This window comes from Sus scrofa, chromosome 9 (assembly GCF_000003025.6).
Source record: "Sus scrofa isolate TJ Tabasco breed Duroc chromosome 9, Sscrofa11.1, whole genome shotgun sequence".
NCBI lineage: Eukaryota > Metazoa > Chordata > Mammalia > Artiodactyla > Suidae > Sus > Sus scrofa.
The window spans coordinates 122,079,422-122,092,082 of NC_010451.4; the positions used below are offsets into that span (position 1 = coordinate 122,079,422).

The 12,661-nt window shown below is 34.8% G+C and overlaps 1 protein-coding gene across 7 annotated transcripts in view; it reads right to left on the reverse strand.

The window, feature by feature from the left end:
• The window catches only part of ACBD6 (acyl-CoA binding domain containing 6), a 202,982-nt gene that overhangs the window by 166,372 nt on the left and 23,949 nt on the right, over positions 1–12,661 (reverse strand). The gene's annotated exons all lie outside the window — the stretch shown is intronic.

Sequence of the window (12,661 nt, forward strand, 5' to 3'; positions counted from 1 at the left end):
TATGAGACAGAATTTATGTCAGTAAACATCTGTAATTTTTTCAGTTCAATTCAACAAAGTACTTCTAAACACTTACTCTCTTAAACATTGAGCTTATAACCTAAAAAGTTTGTTAATCGAGGTAACTGCTATATAGACACTTGAAATTACCAGGGATTTAGGCTAAATTGCCACTTTTATAAAACAGATAAGAAACAGTATAAACCAAGATCAAATATTAAAATGTGCACTATAAACAATAAATGTGATTAATTTATCAAAAGAGGGAAATTAGTAGTGGGCTGGAAGCTTCATGGACTGAAGAGGAATTGATCAGAGCTAAAAACAACACAAAACAAAAACAAAAGCAAAAAACCCCCTACAGAAGTGGAAATGGTTTTTAAAAAGCACGTCAGGAAAGAGCATGAGCAAAGAAAGGAATAGTAACTCCAATGTATCTGAGAAGGCATGGTGGATAGGAATTCAGTTTCACAGTGAATAAAGTTAGAGATAAATCTAGAGAAGTTGGGCACAGAGATACAGGTTACAGCAGACTTGAAATTAAGAATTAAAAACTTAGGGAGTTCCCATCATGGCACAGTAGAAACGAATCTGACTAGGAACCACGAGGTTGCGGGTTCAATCCCTGGCCTCGCTCAGTGGGTTAAGGGTCCGGTGTTGCCACGAGCTGTGGTGTAGGTCGCAGACACGGCTCAGATCTGGTGTTGCTGTGGCTGTGGCGTAGGCCAGCAGCTGTAGCTCTGATTGACCCCTAGCCTGGGAACCTCCATATGCCACAGGTGCGGCCCTAAGGTGACCAAAAACCAAAAAAACAAAAAACAAAAAACAAAAAAACCCCAAAAAAGAATTAAAAACCTAGTTTTGAGCTAATAGTTCCTAAGGAGTTTGGTATAAAACTAATTTTATCATTTTCCGGTTAATCTTTATTATAAAGGGAAACACATATTCTAGTATAAAACTGTTCTCTGTAATACATCACACTTAGAATGCACCAAATTTTAAAACATACAGCTTCAAACACTCTAGTAAAAGTAATTACACTTTTCATGATCTCAATAGTATAAAGCACTAAAAATAATTCAAATCATAAAACTAACAAATTATTCATAACATTAAGACACTGAGAGTGAAAGCTCATCAGGCAATCTAGCAGGATAATAGAGAGCTTAAGATATTACAGTTATCAAGAGAAATTTCTAATATTTTAGTAATCTGGCTCCAGTTCACCTTCGTATTTCTAATTTTGAAACTATGGTCAATAATTTTAACTTTTTTGGCAGTTTCTTCATAATTATAATTTACTGTTCTATTTCCTAACTTTCCCAATTGTATCTGTACTGAAATGTTCACTCCGAATTTAGCTAAGGAGAACCGGCTCAAAGTAGGTAGAACTGTCAAACAGCTCACAACACCCTTAATGATGACAGGCAAATGAGAAGGCTGGTCCTTTGTGACTATTCTACTCCTAATATGAAAGTCTATTTAACTAGGGACAAGAGAATCTCACTAAGAGCTCTTAGTACATATTAAAGAGTGTTCTTGCACATTCACCTTAGTTTCACTGTAACACACACACACAGTAAGAGGACTTTGGCACTCCATCTGGTAATGAATGTGCAATGCCAAGAACCTCAAGTTCCAGGGGGAAAAGGAAAAAACTTAATTCAATGTTTAATTCATAAATTATTTTTCAGAATTCTATTAAACAAGGGATGCTTATACAAGGAAAGAATTATTACGTATCTATTTATGTTTACATAACAATTATAAATTTGACAAAAGAAAAAATCAAACATATCTGATCTCTAGAAAACATTTAAGCCTGGTAAACTGCATGTATTTACTCACGATGCTATTTTGGGGGTAAAAGGTTAATTTAGTAACCTCTGATTCAAAATGTAAAATGAAGCCATTAGCATGTTATTTATTCTAATTATATTCACTTTTAAAGCAACAAACCAACAATATAAAATTGATATGTAAATACAGTATATTCAAGAGGGATTTCTTAGGACTATCTATAACCTTATTTCTATAAAAATATTTACTACACATCTGATTTGAACACAGTTTCTCTGCAATGGGGTTGTAATCTCCATAGCAATTACCCAATTTTAAGTCATTTATTTTCAAAGTGCCCATTATGTTTTGGGATTTAAAAGAAACTTTCCTAGACGATATAATTAAAATAAATGTTAAGCATTATTATTCTAAGATAGTGGTTTGCTTGTTTGTTTGTTTGTTTTTGTGGCTGCCTCGAAGGCATATGGCATTCCTGAGCCAGGGATCAGACCTGAGTGACAGTCATGGTGACCTAAGCCACAGCTGCAGCAATGCCGGATTCTTAACCCACCACACCAGTCGGGGGAACCAGCGTCCTAGCACTCCCAAGACACTACCCATCTCACTGCGCCACCGGAGGAATTCCAAGACAGTGATTTTTAAACTATGTTAGCCAAAGCACCGCAATTGCAAAAGGAAACTCATAAGGCTATTTTAAAAGCTATCGTTAACTGGCAGCCTAATCTGGGTCTGTTTTATCACTTCCAAAACTGTCAGAAGGAAGGACCCTTCCAGGCTATATTAAATCATGTCCAAGAGTTTTACAATCCTTAAAAAAAAGAAAAACCCGCTAACCTGAAAGATTTTTATCCAATATCTCAACACATGAGACAAAAGTGGTAACCTGAACTGCCAACTACTCCAGAATATCTTCACTAACTGGGCATTTGTTCCCTTTCCCTGAATTTGCTGACAACCATTCCCCTACAGACTAGAGTGATAGTTGTTCCTTCTGACATTCCATCCTGGCTAATACGAGTTCAGATAGAATTAAGTAAATGAATTTTGTCCCATAACAGAGCTGAAGCAACAGACTTTACTGGGCACTAAAAGTTTACAAAAGAAAATCCTTCAGAAATTGGTAAAACAGACATAACACAATTGAAATCACAAGTTTAAAAAAGAAAGCATCCTTGGAATTTATGCTATGGTGCAACGGATTGGCGGTGTCTCTGCAGCAACAGAATGCAGGTTGAATCCCTGGCTGGCACAGTGGGTTAAAGGATCCAGCGTTACTATAACTGCAGCATAGGTTGCACCTGTGGCTCGGGTCTGATTCCCCTGGCCCAGGAACCGCATATGCTGTGGGGCAGCCAAAAAGACAAAAACAAAAACATCCTTGATAATTGTTTCTATTTTTCTACTTTGATAAGTGTAAGTATATCAAAACCACTGGAAAAAATAAACATTTAAAATACTTGACAATTATTTTAAGAATGTATTTTAACTTGTACTGTTATTATGGGACTGTAATTAGAATGATATTAACATGTCACATTCAGAGTTTGAAAAAACTTTTTAAGTTTTCTTTAAAGATATTAGACCTCCACATCGCTGTGTCATTTTCCTATAGCAAGATAAAGCACTAAACATAGAAAATTTAAGCACTAAAGATATGTTCGCACTATTCTAACCTACCTCTTTATATCCTTTCAAGTCAAATAATCAAATCTTATTCTTCCACATATAAATTTTTCTAGATCACTAGTTAAACATCTTAACAATTAAGTTAAAATCATTACATTAAAAATTCTCAAGCAAGGTCTACCAAGTAGTAGGCATTTAAATATTTTAATACATGAAAAAATTATAATATTTAAAAACAAAATAATTTTTTATTTTAAAGAATAGTAAAAGGTGGTCTTTCCTCATTACACAGGGAATTTCAAAATGCTGCTAAAATAATGATCTAGGGCTAATTTACCCGTATTTTCTTAACCAATGATCCACTATATTAAATTTCTCTCCATTTTCTGAATATGCCAAGCTCTCTTATACATCTACTTCTTTGCACCTGCTGCCCCTACCCAAAATTCTGTTCCATCTTCTTCTTCCCCGCATAAACCTACTCAAACTCTAAGACAAGCTTAAAGGTAATCTTCCTGGCTTTCCAGCAGTCCACAAACAGGGTGACTGTAATTCCAAAGCCCTTTGTTCACAATGCTATTAGTACTCTTCAAACTCCACTACAATGATCAGTTTAGCTTTTTTTTTTTTTTTCCTGTCACTAGATTTTGACCTCTCTGAGAAAAAGAATTATACCTTATTCACTTTTGTATCCCCAAATCTAGCACTAAGGTCAGGCAAGCTGACTGAATGAAAAGTAAATGAACAAACAAATGAGCATATTATCAAATCTTTCTTTGAAATTCAGTAGCTACAGCATAGCAGTACAATGCAAGTTATAGGAATTTAAATATTTTGTACACTACCCAAACATCCACTGAATTTGATAATCTCATGATCGGGAAGAACATTAAAGAACATTTAGAAAGGAAATAAACTATTAACATATGAATAAAAATAGTAATAATGAAACAATGATCAACATTGTTAAACCATTAAGCCATGTCTTTATGTTTAACCGTTTTCATACATTTTCAAAGATGAGGGATCATCATATTTCGTACAGTAATGAAAATATCAATTAGATCAAACTAATTATTCTAAGTATCCTTTTATCTAAGTGTAGCCATACATGACAGTACTAATCTAGATTAATATAAACAGTATTTTAAGTATTCTAAATCAAAATTTTTTAAGTTCATAGGCTTTTGGTGGTCACTGGCAATCAATCAAGTGATCTCTAAGTGATGTGACAGCTTGGTTATAACACTTATTCAACAAGAGCCTTACATTGTACCAGCACTTACTGGTTTCTTTGACTTGCTGGAAAAAGAAATTAATTATGTATTATTGAATGAATTTAAATTTCAAGTAAAAATGCTTTATTATGAAAACAATTATGATGAATCTTCATTAAAATTTACTTTTAATTAGTATTTTGCTTATACAAAAAAGTAACAGACCGTGGATGCCAAACGCCTAAGAAATACTTTCTAATTGGTCCAGAAAACTTGCTGCTTGTCATTTTTTTTTTCTATTTTCTCAGTTACAATCAAGAATATTTAGCTTTTACTATCAAAAAGTGAAATCTGAATCACCTACAGAGAGAATACCAGTGATAACTCAGAACAACAATCAACATAAAAGAGGTAACATCCCTCCAATACCAAGAAACTTGCCATCTATTTTATAGATATTCGTTACTCTGTCTGGATCCTTCCTATCTAATCACTTGTGGTCTTAAGCTATTCATTTGTAAGTTGACTGAAGGAACTGGTAAACACTCCTTTGGGACATATCATTTGTAATACTGATTTATTGGTCTGCTGCCTCCCAGTATAGGTCTGACCCTGAGTTTATAATTAGGCTGCATAATGTGGAAACAGAATGGTGGTTCACCAACTTGCTTTATGAAACGGTATAAACATATAAAATGGTGTGGTTTAATTAAATGAAGTGAGAATGTTGGTTTCATCTATATAGCTTTAAAACATTATTTTTAGCAACATCATAACATATATCCAAAAGGTTCAGGCTCCAGATCTACAAACATCTAAGGAAAAAGATACTTTGCTTATATTACATAAACTCTATTTCCACACACACATACACACACACACATAAAATTTCTCATTTATTCATTAGTTCAACTTATAGTTACTGCCTCCTAACTGGGAGTACAATGGTGACCTAAGCAGATATGTTCTTTTAACCTCTTGGAGCTTAAAGTTTAGAGGAGGAAGAGAAAATTATTAAGTCACTTATGATTTAAGTAGATAAATACAATATAAGGAAAAGTATAATCTACGTATTTTTTAAATTACATTTCATTCTTTTTCCTCTAAATCCTATGGAATACTATGCTCCTATATTTTTTCCATCCTTTACTATGAAGCAACTGTGGCTCATGTTTGTAGTCATGGATTTACCCAGGACAACATCCTAAAAATAACACCTAGTAAGGCAGTGCCATATTCACTGTGGGTGCTCAATATTCCCTGAGAGAATTCAACAATTATTAACCATTAATGAAAAGTCACAAGTGAATAGGAGAAAAACACGAGACAGTATTATTTCTTCTAGACAAATAATGCATTGCTCAATGAGTCTATATCATCAATAAAAAACTGAAACTAAAAAACGTGGCTACAGATCTCTAGGAATTCATTCTGAAGAAAAAAATAGGTAAGTGTTTAAAAATATAAATAGGAAAATATTTATTGCAGCATTATCCGTAAGAGTAAAAAAAAAAAAAAAAATAAGGGGACATCAAAAAGAATAAAATACCTAGGAATAAACCTAGCCAAGGAGATGAAAGACCTATAGTCTGATAAACTATAAAGCTCTGGTAAAGGAAAATAAAGATGATACAAAGAAATAGAAAGATATCCCATGTTCACAGACTGGAAGAATTAATACTGTTATAGTGGCCACAGTATCCAAAAGCAACCTACAGATTTAATACAATCCCTGTCAAACCCATGATGTTTTCCATAGAACTAGACTAAATAATCCTAAAATTTATATGGAACCCAAATAACCAAAGCAATCTTGAGAAAAAAGAATAAAGCTGGAAGTATCAGTATCCTTAACTTCAGACTATACTACAAAGCTACTATAATCAAAAGAATGTGGTACTGGCACAAAAACAGACACAGAGATCAATAAGACAGAACAGCAAGCCCCAAAATCAACCCATGCACCTATGACATGGGTTAATCTATGACAAAGGAAGCAAGAATATACAATGGGGAAAAGACAGTTTTCAAAAAGCGGAGCTAGGAAAACTGGATAGCCATATGCAAAAAAATGAAATTAGACCATTTTCTCACATTATACAGAAAAATAAGCTCAAAATGGACTGAACACCTAAACATAAGATCTGAAACCATAAAACTCCTAGATGAGAACACAGAACACTCTTTGACATAAATCATAGGGATATCTTTTTGTAAGTGTCTCCCAAAGCAAAAGAAACAAAAGCAAAAATCAACAATGGGACCTAATTAAACTTAAATGTTTCTGCACAGCAAAGGAAACCACAGACAAAATGAAAAGACAGCCTCCTGGATGGGAAAAAAATATCTGAAAATGATATGATCAATAAAGGGTCCAACATATATAAATAGCTCATACAACTCAGTAACAAAAAAATCCAATTAAAAATGGGCAGAGGACCTAAATAGCACTTTTCCAAAGAAGACATATAGAAGGCTAGTAGGTACATGAAAAGATATGCAACAATGCTAATCAAAGACATGCAAATCAAAATCACAATGAGATACCACCTCATATCTGTCAGAATGGCTATCATCAAAAAGTCTACAAATAACAAATATTGACTAGGATGTGGAGAAAAGGGAACCCCAATACACTGTTGGTGGGAATATAAATTGGTATATCCACTATGGAAAACAGTACGGAGGGTCCTCAAAAAATTAAAACCAGAACTACCATATGATCCAGCAATTTCACTCTTAGACATATATCTGAAGAAAACAAAAACACTGATTCAAAAAGATACATGCACCCCAACGTTCATAGTAGCATTTTTAGAACAGTTAAGATATGGAAGCAACCTAAGTGTCCACTGTCCATCAACAGATAAATGAAGAAAGAAGATGTGGTCTGCATATAATGGAGTATTACTCAGCCGTTAAAAAAAAAAAGAATGAAATTTTGCCATTAGCAGCAATATGGATGGACCTGGAAGGTATTACGCTTAGTGAAATAAGTCAAAGAAAGACAAATACTGTACATTATCATTTATATATGGAATCTAAAAAATATAACAAATTAATTAATGTAACAAAACAGAAATAGCATGACAGATACAGTGAACACAACAAGTGGTTACCAGAGGGTAGAGAAAAGGGAGGATGGGAATGATAGGAGTTGGGGATTAAGAGATACAAACTACAATGTATAAAATAAATAAGCCTCAAGGATGTACTATAAAGCAGAGGGACACTATAATAATTTTAAATTGAGTATAATCTATAAAAATGTTTAACCATTATGTTGTACACCTGAAACTAATATTTTAAGTCAACAATATATCAATTTAAGAAACAATAATGAAAAGAAAAGAAAGAAAACAGCTGATATAAAATGGGGAAAAGACAATCCTTCCAGCAAGTGGTGCTGGGAAAACTGGGCAGTCACATGTAAATCAATGAAATTTGGACATGCACAAAAATAAACTCAAAATGGCTTAAAGACTTAAACATAAGACATCATCCAACTCCTAGAACAGAACATAGACAAAACTTTCTCTGATATCAACCATACAAAGGTTTTCTTAGGTCAGTCTCCCAAGGCAACAGAAATAAAAGCAAAAATAAACCAATGGGACTTAAACTGACAAGCTTTTGCACAGCAAAGGAAACCATTAAAAAAAAAAAAAACAAAAAGACAACCTACGGAATGGGAGAAAATAGTTTCAAACGATGCAACTGATGAGGGCTTAATCTCTAAAATATACAAACAACTTACCCAACATCACTAACTATTAGAGAAATGTAAATCAAAACTACTATGAGGTATGACCTCACACCTGTCAGAACGGCCATCGTTAACAAGTCAACAAATAACAAATGCTGGAGAGGGTGTAGAGAAAAAGGTACCCTCCTACATTGTTGGTGGGAATGTAAACTGGTACAACCACTATGGGAAACAGTATGGAGGTACCTCAGAAAATTAAATATAGAACTACCATATGACCCAGAAATCCCACTCTTAGGCATATATCTGGAAAAAACTTTTCCTTGAAAAAGATACATGCACCTGTATATTCATTGCAGCACTATTCACAATAGCCAAGACATGGAAACAACCTAAATGTCCATTAACAGATGAATGGATTAAAAAGATGCGGTAGTCAGCCACAAAAAAGAACAAAATAATGCCATTTGCAGCAACATGGATGGAACTAGAGACTCTCATACTAAGTGAAATAAGTCAGAAAGAGAAAGACAAAGACCATATGATATCACTCGTATCTGGAATCTAATACATGGCTCAAAGGAACATTTCCACAAAAAAGAAACTCATTGACTTGGAGAACAGACTTGTGGTTGCCAAGGAGTAAGGGGGAATGGGATGGACTGCGGGCTTAGGTTAACAGATGCAAACTATCGCCTTTAGAGTGGATAAGCAATGAGATCCTGCTGTATAGCACAGAGAACTATATCTAGTCACTTGCAATGGAATATGGAGGATAATGTGAGAAAAAGAATGTATATGCGACTGGGTCACTTTGCTGTACAGTAAAGTACAGCAGTGACAGAACACTAAAAACCAACTACAATGGAAAAAATAAAAACCACTAAAAAACAAAAACAAAAACAAAAAAGAGCTGAACATTCAAACAGATTATGGTTTATCCATACAATATAATACTATACAGTTATTAGAAACTTATAGACACACACACAAAAAAAAGATGACTGTGATAACTGGCAAGTAAAGCAGATTTTTAAAAATCATCTGAGTAGTATAATCCCATTTGGAGGAAAATATTTTTAGAATTCTAACTATACATATAAGTAAATATACAAAGAAATTTTTCAAAAAATAAACACCAAAATGTCAACAATGGTTATTTTTAAGACAATCGTTTTCATCTAAAAACTCTGTTTTCTGAAAGTTTCTATAAATGTTTTAACAACAACAACAACAAAAAAATATTTCCACTTTGAAAAAAAAGTCTGTTCCCACCCACCAAAGACAATAAAACTTGGCCGTCTATGTCAAGTAGTGTGTAAGCGGCTTTACAATCAGATCATATACAGCTTGTAATAATTAATGCTATTGGACTGAATTAGAAACAGTACGGTTAGATCCCCAGGAGTCAGGCAAAACTGGCATCACTTCCTAACTACCATTATTGAAGCTTTAGGACATCAAGCAAGGCTTTGTTTTTGCCTTTTTTTTTTTTTTTTTAAGTTTTTTTTATGCCTTGGGTACCTCATCTATAAAACAGGAATTATACATACCTCATAGTTACTGTGACCAGTAAATATGATAATATACATTGAGCACTTTTATAAAAAAAGCCACAGCTTATATCAAGCATATCTATGTCTATACACACAGACACACAGCCACACACATACACATATACATATGTAATAAATAAAGTTTAAAAAGTTAGTTTCAACATGATGCCCCAAGGTCAGTATTAGTGAACTAAACACTCTGATACAGTTTCTATCCCCTAAACATATTTGTTTTCCGTTTTTAACAGTTATCCCTTTGTCTATATGAACTTAAGCAGCAAATTTTCCCACTGTTTATTACATACTCAATGTAGAAAAAATAATTTATAAAAGTGTGTAAGGTGAAAATAACAATCCCTCTTTCCTCACTTGCACATCAGTCCCAATTCAACATCATTCCTGGCAATAATGTACCTGTGCCCATAACCCAATTTGTGCAGTGACTTAATTTCCCCAAATGGGATCAAACTAAACATACTAATCTACACTTCACCTCACATAATATATCATGGGAAACTTTCCGTATCATTCTTTTATTGCTGGATAGTATTCCATTGTATAATATATCATTATTTAACCATTTCCCTATTAATAACCATTTCGATTGTTTGCAACTTCTCAGTAAGCCAAACAATGCTGCAGTGTACACTCATCTACATATATCTTCTGGAACTTGCAAATATTTTTATGCAGTAGAGTCTCAGAAGTGAAATTACTAGCTTCTTAGCCTATTACTTCCTGAAGGAAAGAATCTGAGGCAAAGCTTCCAAGCTAAGGAATTCTTGGGAGGTAAAATCCTAGGATACAAAGAATGAGAGGGAAAGAGAGGTGAGGTGGGTAAGGAAGAAAAGCACCAGATGGTACTTGACCAGGCTGGCTTTGCTGACCTAGGTCACACAAGTACCTTCCAGTGGGCTAAATGCACCACCGCGTCTCAAAAAGGGAAAGGAGGAAAGGAAAGAGAGGAAAAGAAATTTCACTGCCAGTTCCTTCCCATCTCCTGCCTCTCCTTAGTCAAAGTTTGCCCCCTGAGCTTCGGGGATTGCTACCTAAGGCCCCTACACAGCTGCTGAGGACAGAGCTTCTGCCACACACCCTGAGCCAGGAGGAGTTGAAGTCAAAGTTTCCCAAGAACCTGGTCAGGTAGAAGGTCCTGCTGAAGCTGAGCCTCGCAGCAAAACCGAAGTGAGAAGGGAGTTTTAGGAGGGGAAGAAATCACCTCCTAGAAGATTACTGCTAATTCTCACTTCATAAAAACCACCGCAGGCCTGTGCTGACGTCCTTGTGCTCTGCCAACAAGTCTTCTCATTCAGTCTGTCGGATGAAAAGGAGCCGTATGCACTGCTTTATCTTACATTTCTTGATTATGAGTGAGATCGAGTATCTTTCATTATTTATGGGCATTCATATTCCTTCTGGGGATGGCTTGTTCTTATACATTTCAAATGTAATTTCTCACCCTTCGACTTGGAGCCTACAACTAAACTACAGAATTCTATTATTTTCAGCTCTGCCCTATTACCCAAAACTGCATCAGGTGACCTATGAATCAGACACTTATGGCCATCGGCTTACATACGGTACCATAACATCTTTGCTGGTTATCCTACCCATAGAAATCACAGAGGAGGACATGGCAAGAACCTGACAACTTCCTTATCACATTTCCGTAATTACTTTTCACACAGTCAGGGAAACTTCAACATATAAGAAAGGTTTGCATTTCCATCCAATTTCCCTGTGTCCTCAAGCTCTGGCCAAAATGCTTCAGTATCATCAGAACAATGACCTCTGTTTGCCATCATCTCAGACTCTAAATCAGTCAAGCTTCACTGCCAGTGTCCAGTTCAAGTTTTCTTTTACCACTGTAGGGTTTTGACCATTACATAATCACCTTCAAAATACTGAAACTTTTTTTTCATACAAAGACAAGCACCAAAGGAAGTTGCCTTGCAGTGCAGAGGGTTAAGAATCCAGCGTCACCACCTAAGTCACAACTGCGGCACAGGTTCAATCTCTGGCCTGGGAACTTCACATGCCGCAAGTGCAGCCAAAAAAAAAAAAAAAAAAAAAAAAAAACACAGGCACTAAGAAATGCAGACCCAAATTTCTGATAACATCTTTTTCCTCTATGTGTTTTTTTTTTTTCCTTTTAAGAATTACCCTGACTGTTTTCTTGATTCCATTTCTGCATTGTACCCAAGGGTCAATCCATCACCACTCTCTCTCACCCTTTCCATCTCTGCCATACTTTCAAGACTGAAAGACCAACAAACATATGGTGACTATTGACCGTAAAGCTATAAAGTTAGTATATATCTGGCCTCAAATTAGAAACTGTGTTAAACAGCGGGAAGTCTTACTTCATATGTACTGTGTTATGAATAAAACTACACTGCCTCCAGAAGGGGGTACTCTAGAGTGAGACTGAATGTATTACTCGACAGTGTTTAAACTCAAGCCGCTCTAATTTTTTTTTTTAATCAATGTATTTATTTTCAATGTGGTTAACAAAATCTAATTCATGCAACTGACAGGTTCAATGTATAGAGAGAATAACTATTTCCCAACTCTAAATTAAAAGAATATGACTTAAGACTTAGCTAAATCAGTCCTATATAATTCAAGGCATGTTATGGTGGAGCCACAAAAAGGAAATGTATTAACTTTCCCTCTGCATAATTCCTCTATAATTTCAACCTAGTTATTTATTCAATATAAGCTACCGTGTGCTATGTTATCACTCACTAATA